The 12,054-nt window shown below is 41.5% G+C and overlaps 1 protein-coding gene across 5 annotated transcripts in view; it reads right to left on the reverse strand.

The window, feature by feature from the left end:
- LOC102953305 (LIM domain containing preferred translocation partner in lipoma) overlaps positions 1-12,054 on the reverse strand; it is a 673,846-nt gene that overhangs the window by 506,443 nt on the left and 155,349 nt on the right. For all 5 annotated transcript variants that reach the window (XM_042998791.1, XM_042998792.1, XM_042998793.1 and 2 more), the window contains one exon: positions 2,514-2,644. The gene's annotated coding sequence lies outside the window, so the exon portion shown is untranslated. The remainder of the gene's footprint in view (positions 1-2,513; positions 2,645-12,054) is intronic.

Consider the following 12,054-nt stretch of genomic DNA (forward strand, 5'->3'; position numbering starts at 1 on the left):
TACTGGGATAAAAATTTTTTTTAACTATTGGAAAGATCAAAGACAAAAAGTTAATCAAGGTAAAAGTAGTATTTATTAAACACACTGTGTTTCTGTAACTGAGCTAAACATTTTGCATACTTTACTCCTTAAAAATATTGTCAGAAGTCATTACTATATCCATTTTGCCTCTGAATAAACCAAAGCTCAGAACAATTAACTAATCTGATTGAGTTCACCCACCTAGTAAGTTATGGTACTAGAATTTATATCCTAGCTATTTTTCTTTAATTATTGAAGTACAGTTGATACACAGTGTTACATTAGTCCCAAGGTCACAACATAGTGATTAGACAACTCTATAAATCATGCTAACACGTAGCTACCACTTGTCGCCATGCAATGCTATTACAACACCATTGACTATATCCCCTATGGAGATCCTATCTCTCAGACCCACACACTCATTCTGTTTCCAGTATGTAACAAAGAAGCGCACCTAAAAGAGAACTTCAGAGGTGAATGGCATGGCAGAAATCTAGAAAGTGATGTGAACACAGGGATGGGATAAAGGCTATAAGCATTCAAACCTGTTTAAATCCTAAGATAGAGGTAGCAAGAAAGGAAGGGGATGGAGGGATTATAGCTACCCTCGAGAACCTGGGGACTGACGGTTCATGCACGTTACGCTTGTGCAAAATATGCAATGCTAGAACTCTTAGGGCTGAAACAGTGAAAACTCCAGTTCCTGAGCAATGGAGAGGAGAACTTTAAAGTGATGGGCATTGAGGAGGGCACCTGTTGGGATGAGCACTGGGTGTTGTATGGAAACCAATTTGACAATAAATTTCATAGTAAAAAAATAAAAATAAATAAAAATAAATAAAAATTGAAAAAAAATAAAAATAAAATGAAATGAAATATAAAATAAAATAAATAAAATAAAATAATAAAATAAAATAATAAAATAAAATAAAATAAAATAAAATAAAATAAAATAAAATAAAATAAAATAAAATAAAAAAAAACATGAAGCTGCCCAGCAGTAGAACAAACTGCTTCACAAAGAATTGGAAGTGCCCAAGTAGAGGCTCAATGGCCATCTGTCAGGGAAGGCATGCGTAACATCCTGGCAGTGGGAGGGAGTCAGCATTAGAAGATGGGCCACTGCAGCTCTGCGTTTCAGAGATTTAGCTGCCCAATGCTGAGAGACAAACAACAGCTCCAAGCTCCAGATACAAATTTGAAGAATGGCCTTTGAAGAAGAGACCCCGGGGTAAAAATAGCATCCATGCAGCACACCCATGGGGCAGCGAGGATATGCCAAGCATGAGACAGTCCCCACGCTCAAGAAGTTCAGACAAGGCAGAAAACGCATTTCGAAAAGTTAAAAAAGAACTGCTGGGAGGCAGTTTGGGAGCCTCATAAATGGCTAGACAAAGCCATAACCAGAAGTCTCAGAAAGAAAGAGGAAAAGCTGAACGGTTCACAGGAAACTAAGTTTTACGGAAAGAAAAGAAGTCATCGAAGGCTTAAGTTTAGGGAAGAGCTGATTCACAGAAGTAAGCAAAGGTCAAAGCAGATCTCACTTTTGGGTAATCAAAACAGACATGGAGGAAGAAGCAGAAGAATGTTAGAAAACAAAGTTAAAAAAAACCAAAAGCTCACCGGTGGGAGAGAGCAATGAGATGTTGGGTGAGGAATAGGAAAGAAAAAAATGAGATCGTTCAAAAGAACATTCAACATATTTGAAAATGAGAGAACAATCCATTTGAGAGTGTGCAAGCCTACTTTCACAGTCTTCCAGATTCATTCACTTTCAAACACTGCAACCTGTCTAAACCCGACCCCCCAAAAGCTACTCGAGACAGGAGAGAGTTATTGAAGAGAAAACATGATGTCTGGGTCCGGTTCAATGGCCTGTCTCGGCAACCGTCATTACAATTTCAGGCTGAGCAGTTTTTATTGAAGAAAACAGATCGCATAAAATATTAACACAAGCAAAAGCAAAGGTAAAGGGCAATTTGTATTGGACGACCTCCCTCCCACAGGAAGGAAAAAAAAAAATAAGGGAGAGAATTTTATTAGAAAAGTGGGGAGGCAGGAGGTGGTCCCGTAAGATGACTTCTCTGTGACAGTGAGGATCATGGGTATGTAGGCAGTTTCCTTTGCTGTGACTGCCAGCTAATCCAGGTAAAGAAGGAAGTGGCCGCTTCAGCCCAAACTCCCGGAGTCTTTTTTTTCCCCCACAAAGCTGGGATTCTAAACCAGAAAATGGACAAGCACTCAACTGCTCCTTCAACTTCTCTCAGGTCTTGCCAAAGACAAAACCTGTTCTGTTTAAAAAGGCAGCAGTGGTCACTATTGAAAAGCAGGAGAGTGAGCAGCGGTGCGGTGGTGAGCACAGAGTGTGGAAAATATGCAAAAGGTTTAATAAACACACCGAAAAAATATATGGAAATCTTCCCAAATAAATACAATAATGATATACCTTTGACATCGCATATTCACAAAAGAAATTCAGAAACATCTACCTTGAGATCCCGGAGACTGGTACAGGAACTCAAAAGAAAAAATGGGAACACACTAACACCTGGATTCTTGCCCCAGCTCAGCCGCTAACCAGCGCAGCGGTCCCGGGTAGGTCGCTTTCAGCTCCGCTCGCCTAAAAAAGCCAAAAGACAGGATTAGATCAGTGGCTCTCAATGCGCATGGTGCATCTTTTTCACAGTGTTGACATCTGCGTCAACGGTGCGAAAGCAATCGAGAGTGGGGCGGGGTGGGGGGACATGGCCAGAGTCTTCACAGGAATCAAGCAGTGGCACCAAAATGTCCCGACAGCTGCTTCACTTTTCACCACCAGGTACCCACTGTCAAGGGAACACGGGGCTCGTTTCATTTAAAACTGTCCTCCATGCATTAAAAGTTAATTTTATTAAACTCAATCCTTGAACACATATCTTTTTAATATTCCATGTGACAAAATAGAAAGGAGGCAAGAACATCTTCTGCTGAATCCCAAACCACAATGGTTGTCTCCAAGAAAGGCACTTGTGTGACTGCTAGAATCAAGGGCTGAGCTAACGGCTCGTTGCACAGAACATCATTTTTTTTAAATTTTTTTTAATGTGTATTCATTTTTAGGGACAGAGAGAAACAGAGCATGAGTGAGGAAGGGGCAAGGAGAGAGGGAGACACAGAATCCGAAGCAGGCTACAGGCTCTGAGCCATCAGCACAGATCCTGATGCGGGGCTCGAACCCACGAACTGCGAGATCATGACCTGAGCCGAAGTCGGACGCTCAGCCGACTGAGCCACCCAGGTGCCCCAACATCATTTTTATTTGAAAGAATGACTGACAAATTGTGGTCATTCAGACTTGGTGATGACAAACATAAACCAAGAGAGCCTATCATTTCAAGGAAAACAATTAAAGTTATCTGTTGCCAGTGATAAAAATCAGTTTTCAAGTGAAAATTAGAACTTCAAAAACCCTGCATCTGCTATTGTATACTTGACATATTCCTAATAATTAAAATATGTTTTTGATGAAAGCAGTGGCGATATTAACGAATGGGATTTTTTTGTTGTTGTTACGGAATGAAACTTATCGATATTTGAAAGATATGCATAACTCAGTGAACCCGTATTTTCCAAATGAGCAATCTATGGTGTTACACAGAGGTGCGGAGCGATTCAAACTGAGTAGAAGACCAATGAATTTTAATATAACAGAGTATAAAGAAATTTATTGATACGATTTCAGGTTTCACATTAGGAAACCACCACTTGTCAAGTTTTAGTGTAGTATAAAAAAAAAAAAAAAGAAAATCCACAATTATGTCCTTTTTAACTTCCTTTTCCAATCCTTTTTATAAATAATTTCTGGATTTTCTTCCTAAACTTTACTCAAAGCATATATTTGTGACAAACTGCCATTTTTCTCACTACTTTTTTTGTGTGTCTTTTGGAAAATGTACTTATTTTCATACAGCTTTCTTTAAAATCTTTTTTGTATTTCTGTTTTAATTTCTTTTTTAGGATGTCTCTTTCTTTCTTTGGAGAAAAAGAGAGAGAGAGAGCACGTGAGCAGGGAAGAGGGGCAGAGGGAAAGAGAGAGAATCCTAAGCTCAGCGTGGAGTCTGATGTAGGGCAAAATCCCACAACAGTGAGATCATGACCTGAGCTGAAATCAAGAGTCAGAGGCTCAACTGACTGAGCCACCCAGAGGCCCCAGCTTTAATTTCTAAGATGAATATCCTTACTATCACTCACATAAGCAAAAACTCATGCTGAGGAGTGTAGAGAGGTCCTGAGACCAAACCACTGCACTTAGATGGGACTTATATATGCTACCTTCCTGCCCAGTACCCATCTTCTTTGGTTCTAAACCATTAGGGAAGACAAAGAGTGGCTCAGCTCTACTTTCAGACCCTGCTATCTGTTTACCTTTATGTAGAGGCCACTTCAGTGAACATTTGGACACATGAAACATCTGTACGACTTCGCCATGGAGTAGGCCATTTGTTAGTAACAAATACTGATTGTGAGCTTTCCATGGGGCAGGCACTGGTTAATAGAGCCCTTAGATCAAAATCCAGATTCTACTACTATTTGAGGTACGTATACTCTTTTTTTTTTTTTTATTCATTTTGGGAGAGAAAGAGCACAAGCAGGGGAGGGGGAAGAGGGAGAGTGAGAGAGGATCTTAAGCAGGATCCACAATCAGCACAGAGCCCGACACGTGGCTCGATCCCATGACCCTATGATCATGACCTAAGCTGAAGTCAAAAGTCGGATGCTCAACCGACTGAGCCCCCAGGTGCCCCTCGGTATGCTCTTGGTCAAAATACAGAATCTCTCTAAACCTGTTTTTTTTTTAATGTTTATTTATTTTTGAAAGAGAGAGAGAGAGAGAGAGAGACAGAGAGAGACAGAGAGACAGAGCATGAGTGGGAGAGGAGCACAGAGGGAGACACAGAATCTGAAACAGGCTCCAGGCTCTGAGCTGTCAGCACAGAGCCCGACGCGGGGCTCGAACTCACCAGCCGTGAGATCATGACCTGAGCTTAAGTCGGACATTTAAACAGCTGAGCCACCCAGGTGCCCCTACACCTGTTTTGTTTTGTTTTGTTTATGTGAAATAAGAATGGCAATAGACCTACATCTGAAGATTATTGTGTAGTTCCACTGAAATGATCCGTTAAAAACCTTACTATACTCAATGCCTAGCATACAGTAAAAACTCAAGAAATCTTACCCATTGTTATTACAACTAACATGTCTCCCATCACTTCTCGGCCTTTTGGCTAAGATCAAGTGTACAACTAACACGTCTCTTACCATTCTTTGCCATGTACATGAAAGAAATAAAAACAATTTAACCATACAGGGACTCAAAATCTATCTCACTTGCTGATACATTCAGCTCCATGAAAACTCAGAGGCAGAAGTATCCAGGAGTCCTTGTTTCTCATCCCAAAAGTAAAAAAGAAAAAAAAAAATCTGTGGCCAGGAATGGAAACGGGGTTATAATAAAGACCAGGCACCGCACCGGTTTCCAAACTTTCTACAGTCAAGAGAGCAAGCAGTTCAACCCCAATGTCATTCTCAGCACTACAGTGAAAGGTCCAAAGACAGGAAGTGAGAATCCAAACTTAGTCCCTGATCAGACAAGAGATGAGATTTTTACTTTTCCTTTGTTTCCACAAAAAGTCATATTCATTTCATCTCTTTACCCCATGTAAAACCCAGCAGGAAAAAGGCTGGGGAAAAATAAGGATGCTTGTCAATCCGAGGTCAAACCAAAAGAAAAAGAGATGCCCTCATGCTGCTAAGAAAAGATTGCATGTAGGAGAGAGGAGGTACTTAATAAAGCGATTTCAATTAAAAATACAATCTGAGGGAACAGACACATGCACGCTTACCTACAATTTCTTTAAAAAGATATAAAGGAATTAATCATTAAACTAGTTACACTGGTGAGGCTCAATTTCATTTTTAAAGAAAAATAAAACAGGATGCCACTTTTATTTTACTTTCTTCCATCAACTCTACATACAACCACTCAAGTGTCAGTATCTTACTAGCCTGATAAGACTTTTAAGTGCTGATTTAATAGAATGATGTAAGTTATGCTTCCAGAATAATGTATAGAAACGATTATGCCCCCTTAACAGCACTTGGATCTTCAATCAGGAAATTCAATTTTAGCTGCAAAACTATGTTTTGGCAAAAGTGCAATTGAACTCAGTGTACTTGTCACATTTCTAAATATACTCCGGTCACCATGACAACAAGGGAGACTGATGGATCGCTTAAAAGAGTACGGTATATTTAATTGTCAGCATTTTAAACTGACTCAGAAAAATGCTGTGTGATAGGGTCTACTCACCATGGTTACTGCCGGCTGAGTCCATAATAATAAAAGGCTCACATACGCACATCGACAGCGTGCGCGCAAAGAACGTAAAAATCATTAGGCCCTGTATTTCCAACCACGCTACGCACCAAACTTAAGGCTTTCGCAAGGACTTGTTCTTATTAAGGTACCACTCAAGAACCCCACTCCCAGATTGTCAGCATTTGCGTCTGTACCCCAGGCCGCGATAGCAAATCCCAATGCGAATTCCAAAGCCTGCTCCCTCTCTTAATCTAAAGATAAAAATGAACGTAAGGCTATTTTCTCCTGGAATGGGGGATGAGATACTCTTTCTCTCTCCTTCCATGTGGACTTGTTTCCCATTGACAATCTTCTGGGGTCCATACATATCCCAAATAACCATTTCCGGAGCACCACTCCTATGCCTGTGCGGGTCAATCTTCTACAGGCTGGGAACAGAATGGCAACAAATAGATACCGCTCCCCCATTTGGGGAGCTGACACCCTAAGAAAGGAGGAAGACAAAGATACAAGTAATCCATGAAAGAGAAAGAAATAGTCCAAATGAACTGATCCATTAGACTGCACTACATACAGAGCCTAGCATATAGTAAGCACTCAGCAAATCACCCTCCTCATTATTATACCAAAGATATTTCTCACCAAAAGAGTTTGCAATATACAAAAGGTAAACACAGGCATAGTGACCATGCTTTCAGAGAACCATAAGTGTTGTAGAGAACTTAAAACAAGATAATAGGAAAAAGCAATGGGGAGGGGACAGGTGTGCTACTTTAGCTGTAGGTTAAGGAAGATCTCTTCAGGGAGATGACATCTGTACTGAGCCTAGAATGAAGACTCCAAGTCAGCCATATGCAGAATCAGAAGAAGGTCAAGTGAGAACAAGCTTGGCTTATACACGGGATAGAAGGGAGGTCAGTGTGTCTTTAGCTTACTGAGTAAAGTGATGATGGAGTGACAGATAAGGGAAGCCCAACTCACATTGCCTTGCAGGCCACTGAAAGGTCTTCTGAATGTTTCTAGATACCATGGAAGTCACTCTGTGGCAGGGGGTGAGATATGATCCAAGTAACAATTTCATAAGATCTCTTCACATGGTAGGGAGAAGGACAACAAAGGGAAATCATAAAAGTATCATGACCATTTCAGAGAGTCTATTGTCATAGTCCAAATAATGGGTGGTGACTTGGCTTGAGTCACTATTCTCCTACCCCAGTGCTTTTCTGCAGCCCCATGCTTACCCTCTCGACCACCACTTGCAAGAGAGGCACGAAGAGCAATCAGAAACAGGAAATATTCCAGGGGCAGAACACACACACGTTGGCTAAGCAGGTACTTTGAGCAGATGAGTTGGATGAAGGCCCTACAGCATGACCGCATATGTGTCCTGTGATTCAGCAGGTCTGGAGGGGGGGGAGGGGGCTCGCGATGCAATATTTCCAACAAGCCTCAGGGTCTGGTGGTGGTGCCGCAGGCCCAGGAACCACACTCTAGAACCAGGGTTCTAAGGGAGGCTGGAGACGGGAACACCAGGATAGCAGGAGGCAATGAGAGCTTGGCTCAGGGTAATAATAACAGGTGGAATAGGGAAGAAGGGAAAAATCCCAAGAGAAGTAGCAACAAAGCTACAATCCAAGACTTGGCAAGAGATAACGCATGGAAAATGAAAAAGAAGATGGTGGAATTGATGTGGAGCTTTCTTTCATTGTACTGTTCACTGTGCAGCATTTCCATCTGTCTAGTGAAACCGCTATCACAATGAATACTTCCTGTGGCCACAAGTCTATCCCTGTAAGACAGGGCCAAGGAAATGATTGTGGCGACAGATAATAATAAGAACAATAACAACAACAATCCCCATCCTTGACTGAGAGCTCCTTCTGTGCCAGGCACATTATAGCACGCACGATCTCCAGTTCTGACAACAACCCTATTCCTCCCTCACAAATGTCAAACGTGACATCCAGACACATTATGTAGCTCGCCCAGAGTCACTCCTGCTTCAGCCGGATTCAAACACCAGAATGGACTGTAAGATCCGTTTCCTTCACCCCCATGGTGCCTATGAAGTTGAACCTAGGGGAGAATCACATGCCCACGGGAAGCATCCGTCCTCAAAGTCAGGGTTCCCTTAGGCTCGGACTAAGTCTCAAGACTGCAAGTGGCAAAAGTTGATTCATGGACTCTAGAATCATAAGTATAAAGTATACAAAGTCGAGTGGCTGGTCTGTAGCAGAACCGTGACTCATTTCATAGGCTCAGAACACAAACGTGGCTTGAGTATTTTTATGCTCCCGCTCAGACTCACTGTTCTGTACCCCTACTCCAGAGCGCCTTCCTTGTCCCCGTTCTTGCCTTCTCAGCTTTATTCTGCTTTTTCTTTACAACTTTGTCTGCACAGAGAGTAACTGCCTCCCTACATGGTGATGGTTTGGAGTGAGAAAGAGGCCCTTGTTTGTGAAGATGCATGGTGAACGGTAGTGGATATTGACAAGACATCAGTAGATAAGAAAGACGAGCTGAGACATTTCCCCAGCCCAGGAAGTGGGTAAGAAATGAGCCACAAGATCTTCCTTCTAATCACCCACACTGTGCTTTCCCAGGATGATTCACAGGTATGGCTCCACAGACCTGACAAAGGGGACCATCGTCAGGAAGATGAAAGGATGTTTTTATGCCTGCTCTCGCTTTTTTTTTATTTGTTCCTTCTTGAGTAATAACTATTAATTGTGCTATGCGGGCAGTGCAGAGATGAGTCTACCGGGAAGCCAGCACAAATCCATCAAGTGCTTTTAGTCCGAGCTTTTTAGAAGCAATTGCTTACCACATTCTCCCTGCTCTTTTTCTCAAAGCTAGAATTAAAGTGGAATTTACCACACAGTTACCCAATGCCCTCCTCCCCACCTCCAAAAAGAAGACAGAAGATGGCTATTGGTCTATCACCAACAAAATCACAAGGTGTAGGTGAAAAAAACAACTCATTTAGTGTTTACAAAGCTGACCTTTTGGTCCCTAAAACAGGTACTCCTCTTATATTAAAGTATGACAACCCTGTGTAAGCAGATACTGTCCAATTTGGACAGATGAAGAAATTAATGCTCAGAAATTATGTTTTTTGTCTAGAATCCAACAACTAGGAAACAGAAGAACCAGAAAGTAAACACAGGTCTTCTGACTCTAAGGCCAATCCTTTCTTCCACCCATACCAGCTGCCTCGCACACACTTCCAAGAGAACCCATGCTTCCATGCTGTTCGGCAAAAGAATCAAAGCTTTAAATATTTCTTAGAGGGGCGCCTGGGGTGGCTCAGTTGGTTAAGCGTCTGACTTCGGCTCAGGTAATGATCTCACCATCTGTGTGTTCGAGCCCCATGTTGGACTCTGTGCTGACAGCTCAGAGCCTGGAGCCTGTTTCAGATTCTGTGTCCCCCTCTCTCTGACCCTCCCCCACTCACGCTCTGTCTCCCTCTGTCTCAAAAATAAATAAACATTAAAAGAAATTAAATATTTCTTAGCAATAAGGCTGTATATTGGGGCGCCTGGTTGGCTTAGTTGGTTAAGCGTCTGACTTCAGCTCAGGTCATGATCTCACAGTCTGAGTTCAAGCCCCACATCAGGCTTTGTGCTGACAGCTCAGAGCCTGGAGCCTGCTTCAGATTCTGTGTCTCCCCTCTCTCTCTGCCCCTCCCCTGCTCACATTCTCTCTCTCTCTCTCTCTCTCTCTAAAAATTAAAAAAAAAAAACATTAAAAATTAAAAAAAAAGAAAGAAGGCTGTATTCTTTGAAAAGAACAGAAGATAAAATAAAATAAGTAGAAAAAGATTTATTTGACAAATATGCACAATATCCCAAAAGGGCTCTTTTAAGAGGTCTTTTCTAGGAATAGTAAGCAACAAAGCCATCGTAGATTCTTTAAGGCTTGCCTCTAACCAAGGCAACATGTTTTCGACTAAAGCTGGATTCAGGGATCAGTTAGGATCCGCACCATGCCTAACATGGAATCATGGAAGCTCTTGAATTTCCCACCACAGGATTGTGGCCAAAGAACATCTAACAAAGCCTGTCCCCTCACCCAGCCCCAGGGCTTGCACAAAAGAAGAAAGAATCGGGGGACAAGACATAATGGAAGACTGAGGGCTGTTCACACAGGCTCTGGCTCATTATGAAATGGAAGAAACTTTTTTTTAAAAAAATGAAAAGTTAATATAGTCCGAGCGTAAACTCATCTCTCATTATTATTCCCACATCTTCCATGGTATAGGTAGATGTTAGAAAGGATCAAACAAGAGAAAATAAGAATAATCCAGTCTTTAGGGCTTAAGATATGCTGTCAGACCAAGGTGAGGGTTAATGTGTGTAAGCAGCATCATTTTCTGTCTCCCCTTACCCAGAGGGGTGGTGAGGTTAAGCATTTTGAAAAGATTCTTTATCATAAGTAGAGCTGACAGGGACACCTGATGAGAATGGTAATCAAATCAAGAAGTAAATAAACACTCAGATCAGTGTTCTTTAATTTTGGTGGCTGCCTTGGGAAGAAGGGTTGCCTTATAAAGGTACATATTTCTCTCTTCCAACCATAAATACAGGGTAGCTTCATAATGTTTTCTCTTTTTAAAAAGTTATTTTGTTTCTCAACAAATGCCAGTTAACCACCTTCTGTGTGCTAGTTAATGTGTGGTTTTGGGGAAAGAGATGGCAGCAAGAGAAAAGGACACCATCCCTATTTTCAAAGAGCTCAGAGTCTGGTACCTAAGGCCAAGCACAAAATGTTGTGATTTTTTTTTTTTAAGTCAGCAAGTTATGTTCTCAATTATGAAAATACCAAAATGTCAGATTCTTCTCCAGTCCAAGCAATAATGTAAAATGAGCCAATTCTTCTGAATCAGATTTTTTTAATGAAAATGATGACTGCTGAGGCTTTTCCCTTTAATGCCAACATTATTAGAACTCGGGGAAGAACACAAGGTCAATTTACTGCGTTCCATATTCTTCCCAGGTGCAAACCACTGAGCAATAGAAATATAACGTGACACGTGCAATTCTAAAGGCTCCTAGTAGCTACATTTAAAAAGAATAGAAGATAAAATAAAATAAGTAGAAAAAGATTTGACAAATATGCACAAAGTATACAAATCTATGCAAAATGTACAAAATAATTGTATTTGTATAGCCACATTTCAAGTGCTTGGTGGTCACATGTGGCTACCGGCTATCACACTGGACAACACGTCCCCAGCCTTTCCTCAACCTTCATCTCCCAGTAAGTGAACAAAGCAAAACGTTTGGTGGGGACAGAGAGACAAGTTGTACGACGGGCACCAAGATACACAGACTCGACCCAACCCATCTAATATTGCCAATTATTCTTCTCAATCTTAAAATCTCACGATCAAGAGATTCCAGGACACTGGCTCCACCCTGTATGTGAGGATGAAGAGAACCAAACAAGACCAAGGATTGCTACCAACAAAATGGCAACTTAGCCACGCTACCCACTGGCATGCTGATATCATCACATACAAGGACCTGAGAGTCTACCCTCAAACTTTTGCAGTTTGAATCAAGGTCCATTTTCCCACTCTAACCATAAATACCTTCCCAGCTTCCCTGCACATCATCTGAGAATAAATAGGGTATGCAAAGATACAGTAAAAGTGCAATGCCTTAGGAGGT

This window comes from Panthera tigris, chromosome C2 (genome assembly GCF_018350195.1).
Source record: "Panthera tigris isolate Pti1 chromosome C2, P.tigris_Pti1_mat1.1, whole genome shotgun sequence".
Classification (NCBI taxonomy): Eukaryota; Metazoa; Chordata; class Mammalia; order Carnivora; family Felidae; genus Panthera; species Panthera tigris.